We start from the raw sequence: 26,408 nt of genomic DNA, 5'->3' as shown, positions 1-26,408 counted from the left end.
TTTGCCAACAGACTTGGCTTTTCTCCTCTATTCAGAAGGGTGAGCTAGGCAGGCAGGCAGTTTGCTGGGGCCAAATTTATTCTTCTTCTCTGGGACTGGGCTTAATTTCCTAGAAGCAACAGGAGGCCTAGAATCAGGGGCTGTCGGTGGGGCTTATCTCTGCCCCCGATTATTGTGAGACCTTGAGAAGGTCACTTTCCTTGCCTCGGCTCAGGTTTTGCCTCTGCAGATGGAGAAAGTCGCTGCTTTTTTAGGATTCTGGCACTTGTAAAATATACTAGACTGCAATATCTTCAAAGGCAGGAGCTGCATCTAATGGTAAGGGAGGAATGTTTTCCAAGGTCAGAACACCAGGCATCGAATCCTGGGCCCAAAGGAAAATGAAGCATCCTGTAAGTGAATTTTCCAAATATCTAAGGCTTGCCTTTTGAAACCCTCACGTTTTATTTCATAGAACTAAAAACAAAGATCTTACTCACATGTTGTACTTTTTCTTTCTTATCTTATTAAACAGAGCATACCATATATCATCTTTTCATTTCTAATCCAGCTCATTTTTGTCCTGTAAAATTCTCGGTACATTTATTGAGCTTATATAAAGATGCTTTCCTTTGTACTACATGGCCCCTTGATATTTCTCCAACTATCTGACACCAATTGGGTGTTCAGGAATTCAGTTCATTTTTGACACTAACTCCTGGAGTTAATGCAGACCCCACAGGTTAAGGGCTTAGTCCTGCAAGACTGCCCCATGTCAGATGTCAGCTGAAAATGAGATGTCCAGGCTACCACACTTCTGCCGAGCCACTGCACTTTTGAGACTTCTCAGGCCCCCCTTCTCAAGTTTGATAACTTGCTAGAACAATTCAGAAAACTCCAGAAATGCACTTTACTTACTATTGCTAGTTTCTTATAAAGGCAACAACTCAGGGACAGCTAAATGGAAGAGATGCATGGGGGCTGGGGCAGCAGGGTGCAGAGCTTCCATGCTTTCTCTGAAGAGTGACATGACCTTGATATGGGTAATACTTCTTCAGCTTGGCATGTGAACACTGAACAGCCCTGTAGTTTATTCCTTTTCCTACAGGGTTATGTCCCCCTAAGCTAAGAAAGCACAATTCTTTTCATCTTTACTTTCTCTTTTTTTTTTTTCGGTAGACCTCTCATGACTTTAAAATTGTTCCCTGAACTCCCACCCTCAACAGCTGCTGGTTGTGCTGAGCTAAACACGTTACCTCACGGGAAGAGTGTCTTCCTCTGTAACAGTGCCTACTGCTGGAAGTACTGAATTCTGTGGGTTTGACTCTTTCTTGCCTTGTTAATTGCTAATTGATTTCATTGTCCTTAGCTTCGGTAACCTCTAGGTCATCGTCAAGCCCAAGAACACAACATATATCTCATTTCCAAACTCAATTCTTCCCTGAATGACATGGGGGGACTTTGTAAACAGGTTGAGTTGTGAGTATCATTTATATTCATTAGCGCTAATTATTATGTACATTCAGCCAGAGGCCGAAACACATCTTTTATAAATGGAAAGGGTGTGTAAATAAATGGCTACTTCTGCACATTACATTAAATATGGTTTCTCTTTTTCTTCCCTTTCTTTCCTAGTCTGCTATGATGATTCCATGTCTCCCCCACCTCCTCACCTCCACTCCCAATTAGAAAATTTGCTCACTATTTCCCCCGTCTGGTTTTTTAATTTTTTTTTTCTTAATAGGAAGGGAAGAAAGAGAAGGAAATAATCATTAATTTCTCTGCTGTCTGGTCTGTTAGCCTTTTCTCTTTCTTTTGGTCTCATTATTTTATTCTGCCAGTACTTTCTATGTCATCAGAATTATCTTGGAGGATACCTGATGAATCCCACTTCTTTGATCGATGGTTGCAGAGTTGGTGAGAGTGATCCTGTCTGGTCACTGCCTGAGATGGTGCATAAGCCGTGGCTCTTCAACACACACTTGGGTGGCTGGGCCACCATGCCCATGAGGGTCAGTGGTCCTTCCTACGTGACAGTTGGCAGGTGGATATAGGCCTCTTCTACTTCGCAAAGATGTGATCGGCAAGGGAACAGCATGCTGGAGGGAGAGGAGAGGAGTCGGCTCTTTAGTACACCCCTTTCAGAAGGTTGCCAGCCCTGATTTCATCCAGTGGTTTATTTACCACTGAAGGAGTAAAGGACGTGCCATCCCAAATATTCCAGGTTAGTATATTGATTATTTCAAGTTGAAAACATTGGAGAAATTGTTGTTTCAGAAAGGGTGAGCTGAGCTGTCTCTTCCTGCATGCAGCAAGGGATAAAGATTCCTCTAGGAGGGGAGTCCTCACTATACCAGGGTGAGAAAATACTCCTATCACCCACAGACTTGTAATTGGAGGCTGCAACGGACCTGAATTAACATACTTCCTGAAGCAACCCTATCTTCCACCTATTTCACCCCCGCTATATCTCCTAGTGATTCCCCTGTACTACCTTTAACTAGATTTTCTTTTTTTTTTTTTCTTGCCCTGCCATTTTTTTCTCAAATTTATTGCTCTTTGTCTCCATCTTGCTTTGGCCGCTTCTTCAGACTTTACTCTCTTATGCAGATCCCCATGGACATGCAACATGAATGAAATGTGTGTACTTCTGTCTTGTTCATTCATCTTCCTAGTGTCAGTATTCAGATTCAGCTGAATATCCCACCAAGAGCTAAAAGGAGGATTGGAGGTGATCTTTGGCTTCCCTACATCATGCCTGTCACCTTTCCAGAATGTTGTGCTCTCAAAGGGTTATATCCACATCACAGGGGCTGGTCCTCAGCTTTGGAGTTGGTCGCTTATTTCTACTTGCAATTCTGCTCAGCTTCGATCTTTGAGAACGAAAGTCTGATGTACTGCTTTCAAAATACAGATATAATGATGTTAAATATAAAATGTTGCAAATAAATTGTCAAAGTATATACACCTCTCTTGCTTCCCTGAACATAAAAGCCATTGACTAGTCATAGCAGCAAATTCTTATTTTGGAGTGTGCTTTCAGTTTATTGGTCTAATTATAGTATCAGAATAAAAAGTTCCATTTCCCCCCCACAGTGGAACCAGTTGTCAGAACTTTGTTTCTTAAACTGGAGTTTTAAGTTTTGATGATATCTACATTAGGGGTAGTTGTGGCGTTTAAAATGAGATCCAAACAGAAAATGGAAGATCCTCAGTTAATTCCCTTGGAGTAAATTAAAAGATGTATCTGCGGTTAAAATAGTAAAATCAATAGAACAAAAAATACATATAAAGGTCATTTAAAGTAAAGGTGATTTTTTTAAAAGCTATTAAAAAGTACTTAATCGTGTCTTTTAAAGTTTATCTATATTTATAAAGAACGATTTTTCAATTAACATACATTGGTTTAATTCATTGAACCTGTCGGCAGTGGTTAGGGATGATTTATCCTCCTACTTTCTTCCAATGCATATCTTTGCACATGTAAGCATTAGTTGAGGAGTTGATGATTTGGAGAAGATAGATAAGAAAACCTGGGCAGATTGCCAAGCACAGGCTATATGGAGTGTTCTGGGAGCCAAGACTGAAGTAGAGCCTGGATAAGGGATGATACCACAGTAGGAGTGACCCAAACTCCAGGCTAGTGGTTTAAAGATGTGGGCGGGTAGTTTGAGGTTTTGGAGCAGGTCATGACCATGCAGCAATCTAGAAACCCAGACTCTGGTTCTGGCTTTATTATTGATGAGCTGTGGGATCTTGAGCTAGGACATCCACTTCTCCAGGGTGAGTTTTTCGTGTGCACCATGGGAATCACAAAGCCTGTGCTATGGAAATTGTGAAAAGGCAATGAGACCCAGAAATAGAAGGCCTATTAGAATCGACAGTGCCTACTTAAGAGAGTACACCATCTTAGCTTAGGCTTCTCACTGAATCAGTTTTTGTAGTGATTTTTTAGATGTTAAAATGTGAAATAAGAAACTAAAAGACTACGGGTAACACTCATACTAATATTCAAATTTACGTCTTATAATAAGGGTAAATCATACGACAGTAGCAGAGATGGGGTTTGTTGAAACCTTGGGTAAAATTTATTGTCGTGTATCTACGCTATTGTGGAAACGAAATCAAGCAAACAAACTGAGGGAAAAACACCCAAAATCTTTTATTGTCTCTGCTTACCAATTTATTTGCTTTCAAAAACACAGTCAGAAGGAGAAACTTCAGCTGACTCCAAGGTAGATTTTTATTTGTTTAAATACCATATGTTGCACCTTGACTTTTAAACTGTTCACCAGAGAGTCGAAGAGTTTTACAAAGCATACAGAAAAGCTGGTAGTTGCATTCTACCTTTTGTTTTTGTGGTTTCTAAGTTCTTGGTGGTGTGACTGGAAGCTCTGATTTTTAAGAACTTCATGGTTCCTTTTACCTCCAGCAACCATTTTTATTTTCCTCCCTTTGGCCCAATTGCATTGCAAGTCCAGCAAATGTTCTAAAGAAATGCTTCAGTGAGAATAGAGGACTTTATAGGACTGTATTAAAATGACTGTTTCAAGTTGGCTAACATGAGCACTGAATAAACACATATTGATATTATAGAACAAAATAATATATTAGTGCATTGCTCATTTGTGCTTCAGTAGTCACCCTGATACTATTTGTCATGTGGGGAGTGACAAACACAATTACACCCGATTGCTAATAGAGTGGAAGGGCAGAACTACCTGACCTCGGCATCCCAGGTCGATTTAAATGTTTGATGTCTCATTGAATTAGTATCACAGTGTGAAAGACAAAGCTCAAACTAATGGAAATGAGCCTGGACATGCAATACTGCTGATTGGGCTGACATAATTAGAATAATATTCCGCACACAGCTAATAACAAGCCGAAGAAATAAATAACCAAGAGATAATCTAATTGCTGCATGCTTAAACGTTCTTTTGAATATGCTAAGGTTAGCATTTTCTATTTACTTATAAAGCACACTGGTGGACGTAAAAGAAAAACGTAGGGAGTATTGCAGAAGGAATGGCCACCAAAATGCACTGCTCTCTGGAGGGCTTAGCCCCTTGGGTCGCTCCCAGTGTCTATTTCAACAGTTAGCAATAAACCTTATTGAGGGTCTACTCTGTGTCAGGCACAAGGCTGGGTTTCTGGGTGAGAAACATGATGGCATGGGTAACCACCCACTAATCTTGCCTTCCAGGGGCTTTTACCCTCCTGGGAGTGATGAGATATGTATAAAAACAGCACAGAATGGGAAAAGGTAAGTGTGAGAAGACAGATCCAAAGAGTGTTAAGGAAATTCCACTGAGACAGACTTCATTCCCAACAGATTGCAAATTCAAATTTGTTCTCAAGGAAGTACAAATAATTGACTGGGATAGCATCTGGGTTTCTTAGTGAGGCACCTGAGGAAGATTCCAATTCCTCAGTTTCCAACTTCTCAAGCAAGGAAAGGCAATGTTGGGCTTCACTTGCCAAATCTTTCCTTATGCTTGGAAGTACTCATAAAAATCCCTTCTAATTGTGTTTTTAAAGTTTTTGTAGTAGTTTTACCAATGTTATCATGCTTTGCTTCTGCAAATTTTAAGGCAAACTCTGTTGACCTCAAAGTAACAGGCTTTACTGTGAGCCTCCAAAGTGAAATAAGGAGATGCAGGAAAACCCTCAGAGGTGAAATACCCAGGCCTTGTGGAGAACGAGAGCTTGAATTGCTTTGGGTTCACTGGTGAATAACAGGTGCTGAATAAATATTTGTTGAATGAATACTTAGGGTGCTTTACTTCAAATATCTCATTTAAGTCTTGCAGCAATCTGGAAATGGGAACTAATAATAGCTCCATTTTACACATGAGAAAATCAAGGCTTGGAGGGATACAGTGACTTGACACAAGTCACACAGCTAACAATTGGTGGGGCCACTTCTGATCCAGAGTGTGTGGTGGCTGTGGGTGTGATTCTTTTTGGTTATAATAGAAGAGGAAACCAGGTAGTAGGTTGAGGTGGAAACAGGCCCTTGAGACCAAGATGCCATAAATAGGCTTCTAAGAAGAGGGGGAGCAGTCGTGGAGAAGGAACTGCTGATCTTCATGGACAGTGAAGAAGGAGGACTGGTGAGTTTACTGCCATTGACCAACAAGAAAGCTGAGTTTAAAAGAAATTAAGCAACTGCCCAACTAGCAAGTGGCACATTAGGACTAAACGCTAGGATTTCTGAAGCTTGTTTTCCATCTTAACATTACATGCTCATCATTGGCTTGTAGACCATTGAACTTCAAGTATATTTTAGTAATATTTGAAAACTAAATGAGCAAGCAGCAGCGTGGGATAGTGAAAAGAACACAGATCTAGGAATTAAGAGTCATACGTCCTGGTCTGAACTTGGCACTGATTGGTTATGTGACTTTCAGGTAATCACTTCTCTTTTGGGTGCTGGTTCCCTCCAGCTCTAAAATCCTAGTGAGCCATAGAATATTTTTTAGTTAGATACTGTTTTAGATGACTCGCAGTTCAGCTCCTTGTGATTATAAAGCTAACTAGGATTGTTTTCTGTGAAATCTCCATAAGTCTCCATAAGTCCCTTGGCAGTGATTCTGAAACTGTTTTGGTCAATGGATGACAATCCATAGAATCACCTATACCACTGTTTTTATAGCAAGATATCCCATAAGAGACCTTGCCAGAGGAAAAAAAGCAAAATGGCATAGAGTTTCATGAGAATGTGATAATACATACATTTGTGAAATATTAAATAAAAATTGTGCCCAAGTTCAAATCACAGGTTTCACAAACTCATTGATTTTTTTTAACATAAAGCTTTTTGAGCATCTATTGTGAGCCCGATGTGGTATCACTTATCTGCACATGTTACAAGAGGCCAGCTAACCTGTGGGTTCCTGGTAGGTTATGGACATTACTTTAGGAACAACGGCCCAAGGGGAGACATAGTAGAGATGTTCTTTAAGTTACTATGGTAAAATGGCTTAATGTAAGAAAGGAAGAGGATGATGATGGGAAAGATTTTTTTTTTAATTAGACCCGGGCTCTTAATACTTTGGCTGATTAATTCTCTTATTATGCAATGAAAATGAGTTCTAGTATCCTTGAATTCAACTTGAAAGGGTGAGCTCATTCATGTTTGATTACAAGGTATGGTGCTACACCTAGGATGTCTGTGGAGAATAGGTCGACTGTAGTCAAGTCCTCTAGGGGAAATAACTTTGAGGATCCCATTTCTAGACAAGCATTCTTTATCAATATCAAAATGTTCAACACTGGGTGTTTTCTCCTATGCTTATAATGACTGCATTGTGTTAGTTCAGACTCTCATAATTTCTCATCTAGATTATGCTCATAGCTTCCTAACTAGTCTTTTTTTGTGTGTAGTGGGGTGACGACAGGGCTGCTGAGGGGTACTTCTGGAAAGGAAATACATGTATGACAGACAGTCTCTTGGCTTCATGTCCTTTAAAGGCTCGCCTTTACTCTCAGGGCACAATCTAACTCTGTAGAACAATCAAGGCCCCTCATGGACTGGCTTCAGGATCCCTTCACTGTTATCTCTCAGTCCTTTCCCTCTGCATCCTTTGCTCTAACTTTATAGAACTCCCTGAAATCTTCCGAGTAAATCCTTCTCTATACACCCTCACCCATCTCCCCACTGGGTCTGTGTCTGCACAGACATGTTAGGAAACTTTTTCTTTGCTCCCTGGCTTATTCCTCCTGGTTCTTCAAAACTTAATAGTCACTTTCTCCAGGAAGTGGAGACCAGATCTGGCCCAGATCTCAGAAACTTCTTCTGAGGTCCCTCTCTAAAGGAACCTGGAATTATGATTACTTGTTACAGGCGTGCCTCTCCTATAGAGAGGATGTGTAGACAGCAGGCTCTAGAGTCGGGCAGCTTGTGTTGGAAGCTCAGCTCCTCCACATACTAGATGTATCCTCAGGTAACCACTCTGCTGCAGTTTCCTCTTCTATAAAACAGGTATAATAATGGTACCTACCTCCTAGGGGTGTTGTGAGGATTGAATATGTAAAATTCTTGAAACAGTGCCTGACTACATGCTCTACAAGTGTTAGCTATTACTATTAGTAGTGGTTGTAGCAGTAATAAATTTCAAATAATTTAGAACAGTGCCTGGCACATACTGTAGTAACTGTTAAATAAATGCTAGTGATTATTATTAGCTCCATAGGAAGGATGGGTCAGGAGCCTTGCAGTGAAAAGTAAGGACCCAGAATGCAGAGGGTTTGAGGGTCATTAGGGGTGTCACTAGGAGGTTGAATGGTGACTCCTGAACTGAAGTATGGGAATTATCCCCTGCATCTCAGCTCGGGATAGTTATTGCGGCTTTGCCATTGCCCTGGAGATGCTTCTTGGCAAGCAGCCGTGCTCAAGATCTGTATAAGATGGCAGCAACAAATGTAGTTCACGGCTGACTGGTTGGCCTTGGTAGTGACTGAGAAAGTCAATATTTAAAAAGCAATTTTTTTCCCCTCTGGCAAGAAGTGATGTCAGTGTTGGAAGGAGGAAGGCATGACAGGCTGGATGGAACCTGCTTTTGTGATATGTGAGATGTTCTCAATGTGAAATCGCTTGATGATTTCGTGATTAAACCCCACGACTGTCTATTTCTGGTTTTGCTCTGGAGCTCACTGATAGCTCTGGAACTTGGGATTTCTGAACACATGGCCTTCATCAATGGGAAAGACTCAGCCTTACCATGGAATATCTTGTGCTGCTTTACAGGTGAGGTTGTTTTTGTTTTGTTTTCATCTAATAGCTTTCATTATGTCTCTTTAACTGAAAAGGGATGATGATAAATGTAATATCTCTCTTTAACTGAAAAAGGATGATGATAAATGTAATTTCTCTCTCTCTCTCTCTCTCTCTCTGTGTGTGTGTGTGTGTGTGTGTGTGTGTGTGTGTGTGTTTAGGTGTTCCTTCCTTGGAAGGATGGATACAGGCCTATAGAGAAAAGCACATTAACTGTATTTAATTTTGTTAAGGGTTAAAACTTTAGTTTATTACCAGTTAATGCTGAGCCATGCTGAGTCAGCAATGTTCATAAGTGTTTTGAGCAAGAGTATTTCTTTGCATTTAGTTTGCTGATCAGTTACTTAAATAGGTGTATTCAAAAGAGAGCAGAAAGCCAAGGGCGGGAAATGCAAAAGCCAGTTGCCAGTTACAACAGATGCCAGTGAATGATGGAGAAAAGAAAGGCAGTACTATTTACTGTACACAGTCCTTCAAAAAGATTGGTCATGTATTTAACATAACTGTGGGTCAGGCCATTGCTCTAGTAACCAAGGGTATATGAGGACACCCACCCGTTTGCAGATAAGCCTCTGAGTGGCCAGAAGGGCTCTTCCTAAGAATTATCACATAGGGATTTTCAAAATGCAAAGCATGCCCACTAATTTTGAAATAAACCAAATACTAATACAGCTCCCTAGTTGCTTCTGGCTAAGATCATCAGACTAAACAAAACAATGAATTTATTAAACTCCCCATGAGACATGTGAGCTTAAAAACTTTACTATGGAGGCTGGAAATATACCTGGGAAGGAAACATTGGAACTTTGAGTCACTGAGGTATTGAAAACATGCTAAACCAATAGCAGGGAGTGGGTGGCAAAACAGATGGGAAAACAGTTCTGATATTGACCTAGCATTTATCCATACAGGACTTCCAATAGTCACAAGAGAAGGCCTGCCTCTGCTTTTGTGAATATGAGAATTATCATTTTAGTGTGTGCTGCTTCTGTTATACAATCTAGTATTTTTGTCATTTGACTACTTTTTGTTTTTTTGAAACAGAGCCTCACTCTGTTGTCCAGGTTGGAGTGTAGTGGCACAATCTTGGCTTACTGCAACTTCTGCTTCCTGGGTCCAAGCAATTCTCTCCTGCCTCAGCTTCCTGAGTAGCTGGGATTACAGGCATGTGCCACCACACCTGGCTAATTTTTGTATTTTTAGTAGAGACAGGGTAATTGCCATGCTGGCTAGGCTGGTCTCAAACTTCTGACCTCAGGTGATCCTCCTACCTCGGCCTCCCAAACTGCTGGGATTACAGGCATAAGCCACCATGCCTGGCCCACTGGATCACTTTTATGGAGCCCCTCTTGTGTGCAGAGCGTTAGCTACCATGAGTGTATGAGAGAAGGCAACATGTGCAGCTTTGTGCATTCATGTAAGGGGTCCCTTTGTTGTGTAGCCTGACATTTCTTTTTTTTTTTATATACGTATATTGTTTCTTAATGGAGAAGGACTTAGGAGAGATAACAGACCCCTTACTTGTTATGTTTTAATCTAGTTGTGAAATGTTAAAAAATACATCAAAAGGTCTTTATGTGGAAGCAAGAAAATGTTGAAATCTCTTGGTAAAACCCATTTCCATTCATTGCTATTAAGAAGGACTGAGTGGCCACCCATGTCTTATCTGGGGTTCATGAATATATTTTGGGAATGGACCACCTGAAACAACATCATCACCCCAAGTAAAAGAAAGTTGTTGTATTCTGTATACCCATTCTTCGCTTTCCATCTTCCTCAGAATCTTTTAGTAGAAAGAAATGAAAGCTGATGAAGAACCAATTCATATTAGAATAGTTATCAACTAATGCTGAAAGTTTAAACCATTTGGGCTTGTGTTTGCTCCATAAGGTGGTGAACTGAGTTATGTTGAATGATCAGGGAATGGGGTTCTCATTATTTGTATACCAAAATGTATGGCCAATTCACAAATGATAATAAGATTACATCAAGATATACTGTAGGAAATTCTGTTCAGAATCAGGCACATCAGAATTTTCTAAGGCACGAAGCCATCATTATGGATATGAATTCTGGTAAATTTGGAAATATCGTAGATAGAATTTCCTACTGTTAGAATGTGAGATAAACCAGCTCTCACGATAAGGAATAGAAATTCTCCTATCGGTCTTACATAAGATGGCACAAATAAAGCAATAGAAGTGATAATCCCAATGTTGTTGCCATTTTCTGTTTTATGTGAAACTGAAGTCCATCCCCATTGTGTGCTGGCTCCTTTATCTTGAACTGCTATTCAGCTGTTAATAACAGTAGTTTATATTGTTGAACACTTACTATGTGACAGGCACTGCTATGAATTTCAGAAACATTATCTCACTGAATCTTCTCAATAACCTTTTAAGAGGCAGGTATCATTATCACCTCCATTTTTCCAAGGGCAACCCTGAGACTCAGAAAGGTGAAGTCAGACAGTAAGTGGCAGTAAGAGGAAACTGTGACTCAGAGAAGGTAGGTAAGTCTCCCAGTACGACCTAGATGATAGAGGGCAGAGCCGGAAATTTTGTGTGGAAGGAAATGGGGATTGGTCTTCTGACATAATGGATTAGGGTGGGTACCAGAGAGGGAAAACTCAGCGAATGACTTATTCCATTATTCAAGGAGAAGTGCTTAGGGGACATAATTATAATTGTGAGGATGCACATGATGAAATGAGACAACTTGTTCACTAATTCCAAAGCCCTGCCCTTTTAAAATTTTTATTATTTACAGATTTGTTAGAATAGTCAGCAAGCACAAATTCCAATTCTGCCACTTACTGGCTATGTAGCCTTGCGCAAATTACTTCTTAAAGTTCTCTTACTGGTTAAAACATGTGGACCAAAAAATGGCCTATTCCATATTGTTAGGGCACTTAACTTGTGTATGCGACATACATGTTATCATGTGTAACACGTAGGTCTTCCATAGATGATAGCTATGACTATTATGCAAATCATTCTCATCCTGGAAAGACCAGCAGAGAGAGAGAGGAAGTTGGGATGGATTAATGGTTCTCAGCAAGGGAACTGTAACTACTGTTGGTCATGGGGGAACATTGCAGAGGAGGAATGTTTTAAGAGGGCCCAGATTGGGCAAGGGTGAGAGGAAGATAATGGGTTTCATTTTAGACATAGAAGAAGAGGGTTAGAAGTAATATTTTAGAAACTTATTTGGATACAGGTAGCAATTAAAACAATGTGAATGGAGGGATTATTTGCAGAAATAAGTTTAAAAAATGTGAGATAGGATGCACAGGGCTAAGTAGTATTTAGCCAGTAGTAAGTGAAGGATGCATATTTGTGTATGTGTGTGTGTGTATGCAGGCAAGGCTGGGAAGGTTATGTTTCTTATAATAAATACTGTGGAGCAGTCACTGGCACTTCAGATCAAGGACATGTCCCCCTTTCTAATAGCTTTAAATAATTGCTACAGAACAGGCAAATAAAGTAAGATAAATTTTGTATTTAGCATATGTGGAAATATTATGAATAGTTGTGGACTCTATTCGCTTTCATGCCCTTTGACAATCTGATAATTTTTGCAAAGATGTACTTAAAATGCTGTTTCATGCAAAGTTCAGATTTTTCCCCTTGTTTAAAAAATACACGACTTCATTAATTTGCAGGCCTGTATATTAATTTTGCTGAGAGCACCGTTTATTTCTCTTTCCTTCCACTTTGTTTAAAGTCAGTTGTTGACAACTCTCAAGCGTGTCAAGCTCTCATCGCTAATAATTGCTTAAGGACCCCTAACTTCTACAAATGTTGGTTCCAGCTCCAAACCCCATGCTAGCCCTGGAAGAAAAAAAAAGAGAGGGGGGAAGAAAGAACTTCTTCTGATGAATTTTTGATTTTCCTTCTTAACAAAGAAATGTCTGAGATTCAAAGCAATAGCTTAAAGTGATATTATAAAATAGAATATGGAGTGCACTGTTCTGAATGACTCTTTGCTTTTAATGTGGGGCTGAAAAATTGTCAGTGCCTTTTTTGATTAGATGGGATTTTTTTTTTTTTGTTCTTGATCTAAGAATTGAGGAGAAAAACATGCTACTTGCATTTGAATATGGCATGAGCAGAGATGTAATGTATTGGAGAGAGAGTAATAGCAGCAACGCCTTAAGGCAGCACCTGTATCTTCGGGTCAATGCCATCTTGCTTTAGATCGCTGCTGCGCCACTCTTTCTGCGGCTGCTTTATTAGGCCTAATTAGGCGGGCTGTCACTTTTATTGGTGATGGGAAAGGAAGATAAGTAGATCACTTGTGTCATCTATCTCTATCCAGACGTGTCTAAAAAGTCTAAAGTAATTGCTGTAAGCCACAAATATATACCACAAGAGGCAGAGGGAGCTGGGGGAAAAAAAAGAGAAAAACAAAAACAACAAAACACCCAGAACTGTAATAAAAAAATAGAAAAGGTAAAAAAAAAAAAAAAAAAAAAAAAACAACTCTAGAAATGCCTTACCTTTGGCACTGCTGTGTGTAATTTCAAACCCACAAAGAAGAGCGTGTGAAACATCCTCGAAGCCCTTTTGTTCTGAGGGAGAAAGTTGTCTAATGGATTTTGTGAGAGCTGCATGGAGTGGGGTAAGTGAAAACGCTGCCTACTTAGGAGTTGAGCAATAGACTCTCAAGAAAAAATTGGTCCAAGTTGTAACAAGAATTCCACATATGGTACTACTAAGCAGTAAAAATCAACATTAATTAAAAAGAATCCCAGATCTGCAATTTTTTTCTTTTTTTGTGTGGTGACTGTAGTAGTGGGAGGAAAGGGGTTTCTGAAAGTTTTTATAATGGGGTTCTATGTGAGAATAAATATTTCCTCCCATTAAAAAAAAAGTCTGTAAAAATGGCGCCAGTAGAGATAAAGAGCCTAGCGGACATTGATAATGTTCTCTTTAGGCATGATCAACTGCTCAAGGCTGTCAGAAAACTTCTCTTCTCTGCAGGACTCCTTACCAACCAGGTACTTCTGATAATTGACTGGCAAACCTGGTTTATTCCAAATATTAGCTCAATGTTCTCTCTCCCAGCTGCTTGGTGGCTGGCCCTTGACTATGCACTGTTGATTATGGCATTTGAATGGACTGTCTTTACCCAATCATCTCCTTAGTAAAACCATAAGTTATATGTAGGAGCCATATTTTATACTTTTCTTCTGCCCATGCCATGCCTAGAATCATGCTAAATATGTACTAAGGACTTGGAAAATAGTAATTTCATTAGTTTCTTAACCCTGTGACTGAGTGGCTTTTTCAGTGTCAAATGAGAACTTAAATTTACTGTGTTATACAGAAAATGTTGGTCCTGTAAAACAATTTTTAAAACAATTATGAAGCACCCTTAATTATGATTACACGATACCAAGATGTTTGCACCAACACAGTCCAAATTTCTGCCCATCACTTTAAGGTTTATTATATATATTATCAAATATATAGATTGGCTAGATGGAATTTATTCCCGAGAAGTCTATAGTTGATATTCTCCAGCCTGGGAAGACAGACTGTTATAATTAGGCAACTGCTTTGGGGAGGCAAGACCATATAGAAAATGTGTTCAAACATTTCAATGTTATTTTCATATTGCTTTGTCTACATAATAAGTGCAACTTGTAATCTATCTACATAATAAGAAGTACATTTACTATGTGCCAGGCACTTTGCTAAGAGTTTTATACACATTATTTCATTTTAGTTTGATCAAACCCTCTGAAGTAGGTATTAGTGTGCTCAATTTACACACAGCTGAGGCTGGGAGCAATTGAGTATCTTTCTCAAGTCCACGTAGCTAGTAAATGGCAGAGCTGGAATTCAAACTCATGCCTGTTTGATTCCAAAGTGTGCACTCTAAATCATTGTTAGACTCAGTCTCCTACTTCTGCATGTTGCTCAAGAGAAGGATTTGCTTCTTTGAGAGAACAAAAATTCCAGCTCGTAGACTCATGGAATTTCAGCTTAGAAGAACTTTTATCATCGATTTTGTTGAGTTGATTGAGTTGCCTTAGGGTATAACAGTTGGACTTAGGAACAATTTTTATTTTTATTTTTGACTTTGAACATTAAATAGCAGTAAAAATAGGTGTGGATTCTTTTTGTCTTAAATAAACCATGCAGAAATCAGATTATGGAAATATTTGTCATTTGAGGCAGGAAGAGGCAGGACTTTAAGATCCTGTCCAAATCTTGTCTAAAATATCCCCTCCCTTTGACTCTTCAGTTTATTGTATAAATAAAAATAATAAAAATAAAAAATTAAAGTATTTATAGAATGCCTGCTACATGACAACTGAGATTGGAGTATTAGTCTCTCTTTCATAGATAAAGAACAGAAGTTCTCAAACCCAGTCCTGTTCTTCTCTTCTTTTCTGCTTTCCAGGAAAAGAGTTTCCAATGGGGCAAAAATATAATGTTGCATTGCCTGAAAATTCAGGGAAGGTGTGGTGGTGTGTGGGGCACTTTGACACCTGAAGAACTGCAACAGGATTCTAGTCATCTGGAAGAAATGGAACCTCCCATTTGGAAGTAGTGAATTGAAGACCGAGGTCAAGGGCACTTAGGCATGTTTTGGTCACCTCACAATCTTGCTGCTATTTATTTTGTTAATTGACACAAAGTTTGATCCAATGATATTTTTAGGAGCCATATGCTGGATCAAATCAAATCTGTTGTCTTGTTCTATCAGTTTCTAATGAGTCATTATTTCTGGTGCAGGGATGGCAAAAAGCTGTCGTCTTGCCATTCTTCTTTCCAGGTGTCAGGGCAGACATTGCCAATTTGTTACAGTTTCTAGCTTTCCAAGGCCAGAGTCAATACCAGAGTCTAAACTTTGTACTTCAGGTGGTTATTACCAATTCATCAGAGTTGGCATACAATTTGGGACCTATTCGTCAAGCCTGGGTTAATTGGTGAATACTAACTCTTCTTTGTTGTAGCTGTCTGTGTGAACTTAGGCAGGCATTAGTCTCTCTGAGCCTCGACCATCATCTATTAAGAGGTATTACCTAACCCATGAGGTAGACCAAATTCATAAGCATATGAAATGAGATTTATATAATAAAAATAAGCCTCATTTTCAATGTAAGGAGATATTATTTTTACTGAAATGGACTAATGTTTAGTAAAACCATAGTTCATTAATCCAGCCACCCACAGTAGAATCATTGTTGCTTTTGCTCTTTGCTTCACTCCCCTGTGTCAAACCAGTGTTCGAGTCTTGTTGATTTTGCCTTTAAGTAGCTCTTGAGTCCGCCTTTCTTGTCAGGCACACTGGGATGGGGTCCATGCCCCCCATATGAGTCTTTTAGATAATGACCTCTCTGCCACGCGTGCCCCCAGTTTCTGGTCTGTTCTCTACTACTCTTTGGCCAGGGTGGCCTCTTTAGATGGACCACATGCCTCCTCTGTTTACACCCCTGTAGGTCTCCCACACTCTCCGTGGTAAAGACTAGAAGTTCCCTGGTTGACACCTGTGGCCCTTCATTTTCCACCTCCACCTCCTCTGCACACCCTGTGCCCTGCTTGTTACTCTCCCACCCACCCCCCACAGGCTCTGTTATGACACTGCATCTTTCTCCATGCCGAGCCCCCTGCAGATGCAATGCACTGTCCTTGTCTGCTGGCAAACTCAGATTCCCCCCTGGAGGCCCAGTCCAGTGTTGACTGGGCCTCTGAGAGACTGTGGTAAAGGGAAACATTTCTGCACATAGCTGGGATGGATTGCCCACCCACGACCCCAAGTCTTGTAGTGGCATTCTCTGCAACTAGGAGTGAACCACAGGGGACACAAAGACTCCAAGCTGGAGGCAGATGGCAGCCCTGGCAGATTGCAGCCTCTAGTTCCACGCTCACAGGCAGGTAGCATGGTTTCCCCAAGTAAAGATGCCCAAGTCTCAGAAAAGCCATAGAGCCTGAGAATCAAGAGCAAGCTGACCACATGGGAGGGGGTTAATCGGGTAGATGTAAAATTTTGGCAAAATCCTTGTCTGCCTTATTTAGCTAGAAACATCCTCCTTGTGTACACCTGAGACTGTGGGAGAAAGAACTTCTGCCCGCATGGCTTCCCAGTCTCCTCAGCAGATGCTGGGCCCTTCCTCCTCTTTCTCCTTCCTCCTTCTGTCTTCCTTTTCCTCTATTTCTTCATCCTTCTCCCCTTTCCCTGTAATCAATAATAATTCTAATGAAATTTCTCCTCATTTACAAAGCTCTTTCACATGTTACATCATTTCATCTTCCTGACACGCCCATATGAGGTGTGTTACTACTGTATCCCAGTTTTAGAGATGAGTACATTGAGGTCCAGAGAAGTTAGGTTATTTAATTCAAAGTCATGTAGTTGGTAGTTTATGGAATTGAGATTTCAATGAAGGGTCTTCAACTCTAAATCTCAGGGTTTTTTTGTTTTTTTTTTTTTAAGTTTTGTGACATTGAAACTGAATTTGGAACAATGTTTACATTTGTAGTATCTTCTTTGTTACTAAAAGATTTTGTTTTATAAACTCTCTTAGAGCATCTGCTGCTCTAGAGCAGGGGTCCCCAACCCCCAGGCCGCAGACCAGTACCAGTCCATGGCCTGTTAGGAACTGGGCTGCACAGCAGGAGGTGAGTGAGCATGACCACCTTAGCTCCGCCTCCTGTCGGATCAGTGGAAGCATCAGATTCTCATAGGAGCGTGAACCCTACCATGAACTGCGCATGTGAAGGATCTAGGTTGTGCGTTCCTTATGAGAATCTAGTGCCTGCTGATCTATCATTGTCTCCCATCACCCCCTGATGGGACCATCTAGTTGAGGAAAACAAGCTCAGGGCTCCCACTGATTCTACATTATGGCGAGTTTTATAATTATTTCATTATATATTACAATGTAATAATAGAAATAAAGTGCACAATAAATGTAATGTGCTTGAATCATCCCGAAACCATCCCCCAACTCCCGGGTCCACGGGAAAATTGTCTTCCATGAAATTAGTCCCCAGTGCCAAAAAGGTTGGGGACCGCTGCTCTAGAGAAAGCCATTCTATCTGCCTGTTACACTATCCTGCATCTTAACTTACCATATCGTTATACTTCCCCCCCCTTGCCTTATAAGTCTCTCTTTGTATTGGTCACCCAAGAAGGACTTTGAATAACCTCAGGGCAGGGTTTGTTAATATTATCAAGTCCAAGCCCACAGGCTTGGCATGGAATAACTGTCTAATCGAAGTTTGTTCAGTGAGTGAATGATTAATAATAAAAACTACCGTTTGTGAATGCTTGCTATTACTCTTTCTATACATTAACTCATCTCATTTCAGTTAATCACCACAAAAGCCCTATGAGGCATATGCTATTTTGATTCCCATTTTACATCTTGGAAAACAGAGGCTTAGAAAGGGTAAATAAGAGTCATCTGGCAATCATTCAAAAGTGGAGCCAGGACGTGAGCTCAGATTGGAGCCTGCTCACTCTAACCCTGAGGCTCTACGGTCAGTCTGGTGAATGAGTTATGTCTGTGCCAAGGGGAGGAGAGTGCCTGGGCATCAGAAGACCTGTGTCTCAACTCTGCTCCTAATCAGCCGAGAAGCTTTGAGTAGTCACGTAGCTTCTCTGCATCTCAGTTTACTCCTCTGTGACACAGGTAATAATGTGTGCTTCATAGCTGGTTGCAAAGATTAAATCCTACAATGGCTAGGAGCTTTTGGAATTCTTTTTTCTTTTAATTTTACTTTAAGTTCTAAGATACATGTACAGAACCTGCAGGTTTCTTACGTAGATATACATGTGCCATGATGGTTTATTGTACCTATCAACCCGTCATCTAGGTTTTAAGCCACACTTGCATTAGGTATTTGTCTTAATGCCCTCCCTCCCCTTATCCTCCACCCCCGACAGGCCCCGGTGTTTGATGTTCCCCTCCCTGTGTCCATGTGTTCTCATTGTTCAACTCCCTCTTATGAGTAAGAACATGTGGTGTTTGGTTTTCTGTTCCTGTGTTAGTTTGCTGAGAATGATGACTTCCAGCTTCATCCATGTTCCTGCAAAGGACATGAACTCATTCTTTTTATGGCTGCATAGTATTCCATGGTGTATAAGTGCCACATTTTCTTTATCCATTCTATCACTGATGAGCATTTGGGTTGGTTCCAAGTCTTTGCTATTGTAAATAGTGCTGCAATAAACATACGTGTGCACATGTCTTTATAGTGGAACTTTTGGAATTCTAAAGAATTCTCTAGATCCTTGGTCAATGATGTCACTGCTGTGGTTGTCGCATTGCTGACAACAGTCCCTGCTTGGGAGCAACAGGCCTTCTGTGTGTCGGCTTGGGGCTGGCTCGCCAGTAGACTCCTGCTGCTCTGTTGAATCCAGCATGGAGCCAGCGCCCCCTGGACTCATCAATGAGCCGTGGAGGAGTGTTTCTAATTATTCTTCAGCCTCGTGGCTAGCCAACAAATTTCATCTTCGTCTTCTCAAAAAAAAAAAAAAAAAAAAAAAAAATCATGTTTTGACCTTTTCATGAACTAATCTGAATTCTTGGCATATCTTGTCTTTTGCAGTGGAAGTAGCTTAGCCATACCCTTTGCTCCAATTCCTCAACTCTGTCCCTAATTTCATTTTATCTTTTTCTTCTTGGCTTATGGACAATACAGAGCAGAGATGAGAAGCTCATATAATAATTGGAGAATTAGGTCTTTGGTGATCAAACTCTTCTGCTTCTTTCTGGATAGTAGGACTTTTCTAGCTTCTTGCAGGGTGTAAAGGTTAAGCTTGTGAGCCTTGGGGTCAGATTTGCCTTGGTTCAAATCCCCGCTCCACAACGTAGCTATTGTGTGGAGCTTGGTAAGCTACTTAGCTTCTCTTAAGCCTCAGTTTGCACAATGAAAAAAGGGGAAGGTGTAGCCATAATACGTATATCATGAGATTATTATGAAACACATGTAAAACATTCGGAACCATGCTTGGCCCATCATAAATACTCAAAAAGTTATTTATTTAAAAGACACACCAGTGTTTTAAACTCTGCTACATAGATAGGTCTAAGCTGCTGATCATGGTGATGTTGAGTACTTTGAAAAGATTACCAGGAGCAGTAAAATTTCATCAGGGTAATTTTTCTATGATGCCAAACCTCTGGCTGAATAGAGAGAAATTGACCAATTTGCTTTCATACATAAAATTCTAAGCATTTGGTTACTTCAAAATGGTTATGTAATTACATTACAATGTCTACCTGACTTCAATGTTAGCTAGAACACAGAAGCAGTGCATTGGTTTGGGTGTGGCTGTCACTTCATCCAGTCATCCAGATTCTTAAACCCAGGGTTACAAACCCCTGATGTTTTGTGGTCAGTTGTGAGGTATGTCATGAAGAACTTAGCATTATTGATAAGGCACTCAGAGTTGAGAATTAAAAAAAAAAAATTGTTGCTTTTACAAATTAAAGCAGATTCAAGGCTATATAGGTAACAATATCTTTCTAACTCTCCTGTATTCTGGAAGGTTTCTTGAGTCAATGCAGTATGCTGAATTATAGTTGGTTACCCAAGATGTACAAGTATTTTTTTAAACTTTTAAAACCTATATTGAGGTATAACTAATACACAAAGATTGCACATATCAGGCCGGTCACGGTGGCTCATGCCTGTAATCCTAGCAATTTGGGAGGCCGAGGCAGGCAGTTCACTTGAGGTCAGAAATTCAAGACCAGCCTGGCCAATATGACTGAAACCCCATCTCTCCTAAAAATATAAAATTAGCCCAGCGTAGTGGTAGGCACCTGTAATCCCAGCTACTGAAGAGGCTGAAGCAGGAGAATCTCTTGAACCTGGGAGGCGGAGGTTGCAGTTAGGTGAGATCATGCTACTATACTCCAAACTGGGTGACAGAGCGATTCGATTAAAAAAAAAAAATTGCACATAATTAATGTATACGTTTTGATGAGTTTAGATATATACATACAGCCATGATACCATCACCACAACCAAGGTACTATATTCATTACTACAAAAATGTCCTTGTATTCTTTTGAGAGTATCTTTTGTGGTAGGAACACTTAATATGAGATCTGAGATCTGTCCTTGTATCACATTTTAAAGTACGCAACATCATATTGTGAACTATAGGTACTATGTTGTAGAGGAGATCTCTAGAACTTATTCGTCTTGCATAACTGAAACTTTATACCCACTGAACAACAATCCCTCATTCCCCCCTTTCCCAAGCCCATTTCAACCACCATTCTATTCTCTGCTTCTGTGAGTTTTGCTATTTTAGATACCTCATATAAGTGGAATCATGCAGTATTTGTCCTTTTGTGTCTGGCTTATTTCACTTGGCATAATGTTCTTTAAGTTCATCTATGTTGTTACAAATGGTAGAATTTTCTTCTTTATAAAAGGTGAATAATATTTCATTGTATGTCTGTATCACATTTTTATTCATTCATCTGTCAATGGAAATTTTCTTTTCTTTTCATATCTTATACCATAGTCAAAAATCAGCTCAAAATTGATTAAAGCCTTAGTTGTAAGACATGAAATGGTAAAACCCTTTGAAAAAAACATAGAGGAAAAGCTTCTTGACATTGATCTTGGCAATGATTCCTTGGATTTGACTCCAAAAGAACAGAAAACAAACTTCAATATAGACAAGTGGGGCTATACCAACTAAAAAGCTTTTGCATAGCAAAGGAAACAATCAAAAAGACAAATCAGTAACCTACAGAATAGGAAAAAATATTTGAAAACCATCTGTCTGATAAGAGCCTAATATCCAAAATATATAAGGATCTTGTATAACTCGCTAGCAAAAAAGAAAAACCAACCCAAATAACCTGATTAAAAAATGAGCAAAGAACTTGAATGGACATTTCCCCAACAAAGACATACAAATGGCCACCAGGTATATGAAAAGGTGCTCAACATCACTAATCATCAGGACAATGCAGATCAAAACCACAATGAGATGTTACCACATATTTGTTAGAATAGTTATTATTGGAACTCTTATACACTATTGGTGGGAATATAAATTAGTACAGCCTTATATGGAAAACAGTATGATGCTCCTCACCAAACTAAAAATACAGCTACCGTATGATCAAGCAATACCACTTCTTTTGGATATATATTTCTCTTCAAGAGCTCGAAGATCTATTTGCACCCCCATTGTTTACTGCAGCAGCATTCACAATAGCCAAAACCTGTGTGTACTTTTAACATTTGGAGAGCCTGAGAATTTTTGTGGTGCTTTACTTCCTCACTAAGTTTCTGGGGATATTTGAATCTGGGTATGAACATTAGATCAAATTGTATATGGTAATTATATAGTAATTATGGTAACACTTGCCATGTGTTTCCCAGTGTAGAAAAGCTTGAGAATTGCTTAGTATGATCTCCCACGTCGTTTAGGAATATTTTCTACAGCAGTGTTTTGTTGTTGTTGTTGTTGTTGTTTTGAGACAGTCTCATTCTGTCACCCAAGCTGGAATGCAGTGGCATGATCTCGGCTCACTGCAACCTCTGCCTCCTGAGTTCAAGCGATTCTCCTGCCTTAGCCTCCCGAGTAGCTGGGATTACAGGTGCATGCCACCACACCCAGCTAATGTTTGTATTTTTAGTAGAGTGGGGTTTTGCCATGGGCAGACCGGTCTCGAATTCCTGACCTCAAGCGATCTGCCCGCCTCAGCCTCCCAAAGTGTTGTGATTACAGATGTAAGCCACTGTGCCCGGCCAGCAGTGGTTTTTAAACTGTGTTCTCTGGAGTCCTCTAGGATTGCCTGAGGAGCCTTGGAGGATAAAATAATGTGAGTGAATGGAGTTGCAGGTCACAGGTCTTCTGTCTTCCACTTGAACTAGAGCAGTGCTATTTTTATTTGTGTTATATTCTGGGATTTTACATAAACTTTTCAGAAAAATACGCTAATTTAAATATATTGTTAGTAGCATCTGTAATAGGTAGTCTTTCAGCCTTTGAGTGCCTCTATCATGAAAGTTACCCTATTCATTATATTACTGAACAATTCTGCTAGAAAGTTCTCATGAAGGCTCTAAATATGCTCCATTGTATCTTTTACCCCTTATCCTAGTATTGTCTCCTCATGCAGCAACATAGAGCAGGTTTGCTCCTTCTGCTGCTTGGCAGTATATGACTGTCAATGCTTACAGAATGAATGCTCCTGGAAGGTGTCCAAAAGGGCCATGAAGTTGTTATTTTTAGCATTGCTGAGGCATGGATTTGGGTTACACACTGTTGGAGGACGGTGATGAGAGCCAGTCATCGGCTAGAAAGTCAACCACCCACCGTCCACACCTTTCTTATTTTCCCTACATCATTACGCGTGCAACAATTCTCCTGAAATGGTTAAGAAAGAAAATTCCCTTGTTTCCCTGTGGAAAATGGGCCAAAAAAGCCACAGTAATTCCTATCACTGTTGATGAAAGAGAAGAAAAGACGATCATGTCTTATGAAGTGATGGTAACAAGAGTTGTGGTAGGCCTACTCAAGAATTTTTAAACTCTGTACTTAATGTGATCATGGGAATATTTGTGTTAACCTGAAATTATAGTTACAGCCAAGCATCTTCTCTTAATGGTCAATAAGAGCAAAGAGAACTCATTATGTTAGCTTTTCTATTATTCAGAAAATGATCTAATTGTATTAATGATTTCCTGAATTTCCATATAATCATATTAACATTAGTTTTTGCTCCTTGGATTTTAAAAAAGGCAATGCTGAAATACTCAAATGTTGTTTGGAATCAATGGCATCTTGGTCCAATTAGTGAGCATTATTGTTGCAATATATACTCACACAGCACACCAGAGACAGCAGAAAATGCTCCTGTGTATAAGCAAGCATGAAAAGAATGAAAAAAAAAAAAAAAGAGTTCCAGAATGGTTTTGTTGTTGTACATTGACAAAACTATCATGGTGAGCTTTCCTAATTTCTACTTGCTTGGCAGTTCTTGGAGCTAACAACACTGCGAAGAGAAGGGCTGTGGATGGGCTTTCCTCCCCTTTGTAAACAGGATTCTGTTGTTGCTGGCCCCTGTTTGAATACTGAGCAGGCTAACTTGGCTTGCTCCTGCCACTTCTCTTCCAGGCAGAATAGGCCACCTCACCGCAGAGGACAGCACTTGCTCTCCACTGCAGGTGATGGAACCTGTTTGTGAAGCACATTTTAAAGAGAGATTCTGTATTTTGATGGTCAGTTAGTAGCTGGCTACCAACTGTCTGTGCTTTCCGCCTGGGGACAGGAATGCCAGGCTTATTAAATATTGAGAAGTTGTTCATTACTATGAGGATCTATGACAACACGCTATCTGCATATTGAGGAAACAGCAAGTTTACATTCTTCAGAATAGCTGCTCCAGTTCTGGGGAAGGACTAATGTTTGTCTGGCTAAAGATGCATAAAAATGCAGGCTGTATTTTCGAGATCTGCTTTGTTGCTTATTTTTTCTTTCTTGAAAGGGAAAATTTCAAAAACCAAACTTGCTTATAGGAAGAGAATTTAAAACCAACAAACCTTTTGAAAAATCTAGTTATCTCATACTGGCTGTTTTGGAGAAAATATCAAATGTTTGAAATATTAACTTACATGTTGGTATGTTATAAGAAAATATATTTAATTAGATTACTTCAGATTCCAAAGAACTGAGAAATTTAGTAGAATGCAGATAGGCTGTAAGGTGTAAAATGATGGAATATGAGCTGACTCCTTGAAGTCTTCTCAATAATTGGAAAACTATAATCAGCAAGGGTTTAGTCAATCCCAGCTGAAAATTAGGAACCCAGGAAATGCAACCCATCTCATCATCAAAGAGAGAATTTACATACACGATTGTAGTTACTAATTACCAATTACTGTCAAGATCTCATGAAGACTATTACATAGGGTTAGACCAGTGATCCGTTCAGGCCCATTATCCAATTTTTGACCATTATGCTAATTATGATGACACCTGAAAATGTCTGGGATGTATCTCAGGTGTACACAACTTTCCTTAATGAGCAAGTATGGCTACATCATTAATGAGTTTCCATGAACACTTGCTGTGTCTGCTTACATTTGTAAGCAATAATTCCATGGTTACATATGAGAGGACCAGTGCCATCTTTCTGTTGACTCTCATCAACCTGCACTGTGACCATAAACATCTACTTCACGGTACAGTGTTGTTTTTTGGGGGTGTGTATGTATATTTACAAATGAGAATGATGAGGCTGTTGATCACAAGGATAGCATATTTGAGAGTCTTTCTCTTTTAGACACATTGAATCAGACCGTTTTCTGAGAGTTGAACAGTGGAAATATCTCTTTCCCAATATCATTCTTAGAGGTTAGAAATGTTCTCTCATTCTCCGTAATTTCTGCTTGTTAGAACAGTCATCGAGAACAAACTCTTCTTGGAATTTGCATTTCATGTTTCTCAGTGGATGCCCAGTGTGTTTCACATGCTTTCCCACCTAAGACATTTGCCTCATGCCCTAGCTGATAACTTTTGGTTTATTACCTTATTTTGCTCCTTTTGTATAACACAGTGACTAAGAGCTTAGGTTCTGAACTTTGACCATCTCAGTGTGGGTTTTTTGCTCCACAGCTTATTATAATAGTTCTGGAACACTGGGCAGGTAAGTCAGTTTTCTGTGTCTCTGTTTCTCAGTTGTGCAATGGGGACAATGACAGTATGTCTTATGAGGGTGTCAAGATGAAATATACGATCAATATCACATGCTTGGCTTTATGTTGAACACATAGTAAATAAATACACAATATATGTTAGTCATTAAAATTATGAGTTCAACATCATCCAATGCTATTTGAACACCAACTCTAGACTGAGGATGAATAGATAGTAAAACATTGACATTATGTCGGAATACTGCTGAGAGTCCAGTGACAGAAACAGACAAACAATTGCAATGCAGTGTGATAAAATACTTTTGAAAGGGCACATTCCTTGATTCTTGTTTGGTTCTTAATATAATTCTGTGAGATACCAATACCATTTTCAAATGAGGAATCTGGGCCCCAGGGAATGGAAATGAAGAGCCTGTAGGACAGAGACAAACCTTTTTCTTAAGTCTCTTGCCTCTGAATCTCACCTCTTGCTTTGTACACCAGGCTGTCCTGCCTCATGACTATACATTCCTGTATTGTTGCTGGTAATTTTGCACAAACACGCTCACCTCTATTTGGCTCTTTAACTGTATCATAGTCTAGGTTGATTTCATTAGGGACCATGATGCTGTGGAAAGAGCACGGGGCAGAGGGTCAAGGTTACTGTAGGTGTATTCCAGGTCTGCTATTATGTTGCATGAGTACTTCCCTTGTGTCCTCACCTCTCTGGACCTCAGTTCCTCCAGCTGTTTAATAAAGGCTTTGATGAACACAGTGGTTTTCAGAAAACGGGTTCTGTGGCAGTGCCTCAGCCCCCTCCATCAGAAGGGTCTGCTTTTATCTGTGTCAATATATTTGTTGTATACACAAAGATTGTATTTGGGGGAAAAAAAGGGATTCTGCTGCCACAAACAGTTTGAAACGCTCTGGACAAATGATGTCTAAGATCTTAGTCTAAAATCCCATGGTTTTAGTTGCTAAAAACAATGAGAAACCTCAGAAAGAAGAAACTG

This window comes from Pongo pygmaeus, chromosome 16, assembly GCF_028885625.2.
Source record: "Pongo pygmaeus isolate AG05252 chromosome 16, NHGRI_mPonPyg2-v2.0_pri, whole genome shotgun sequence".
NCBI lineage: Eukaryota > Metazoa > Chordata > Mammalia > Primates > Hominidae > Pongo > Pongo pygmaeus.
This window is presented reverse-complemented; position numbering follows the sequence as displayed.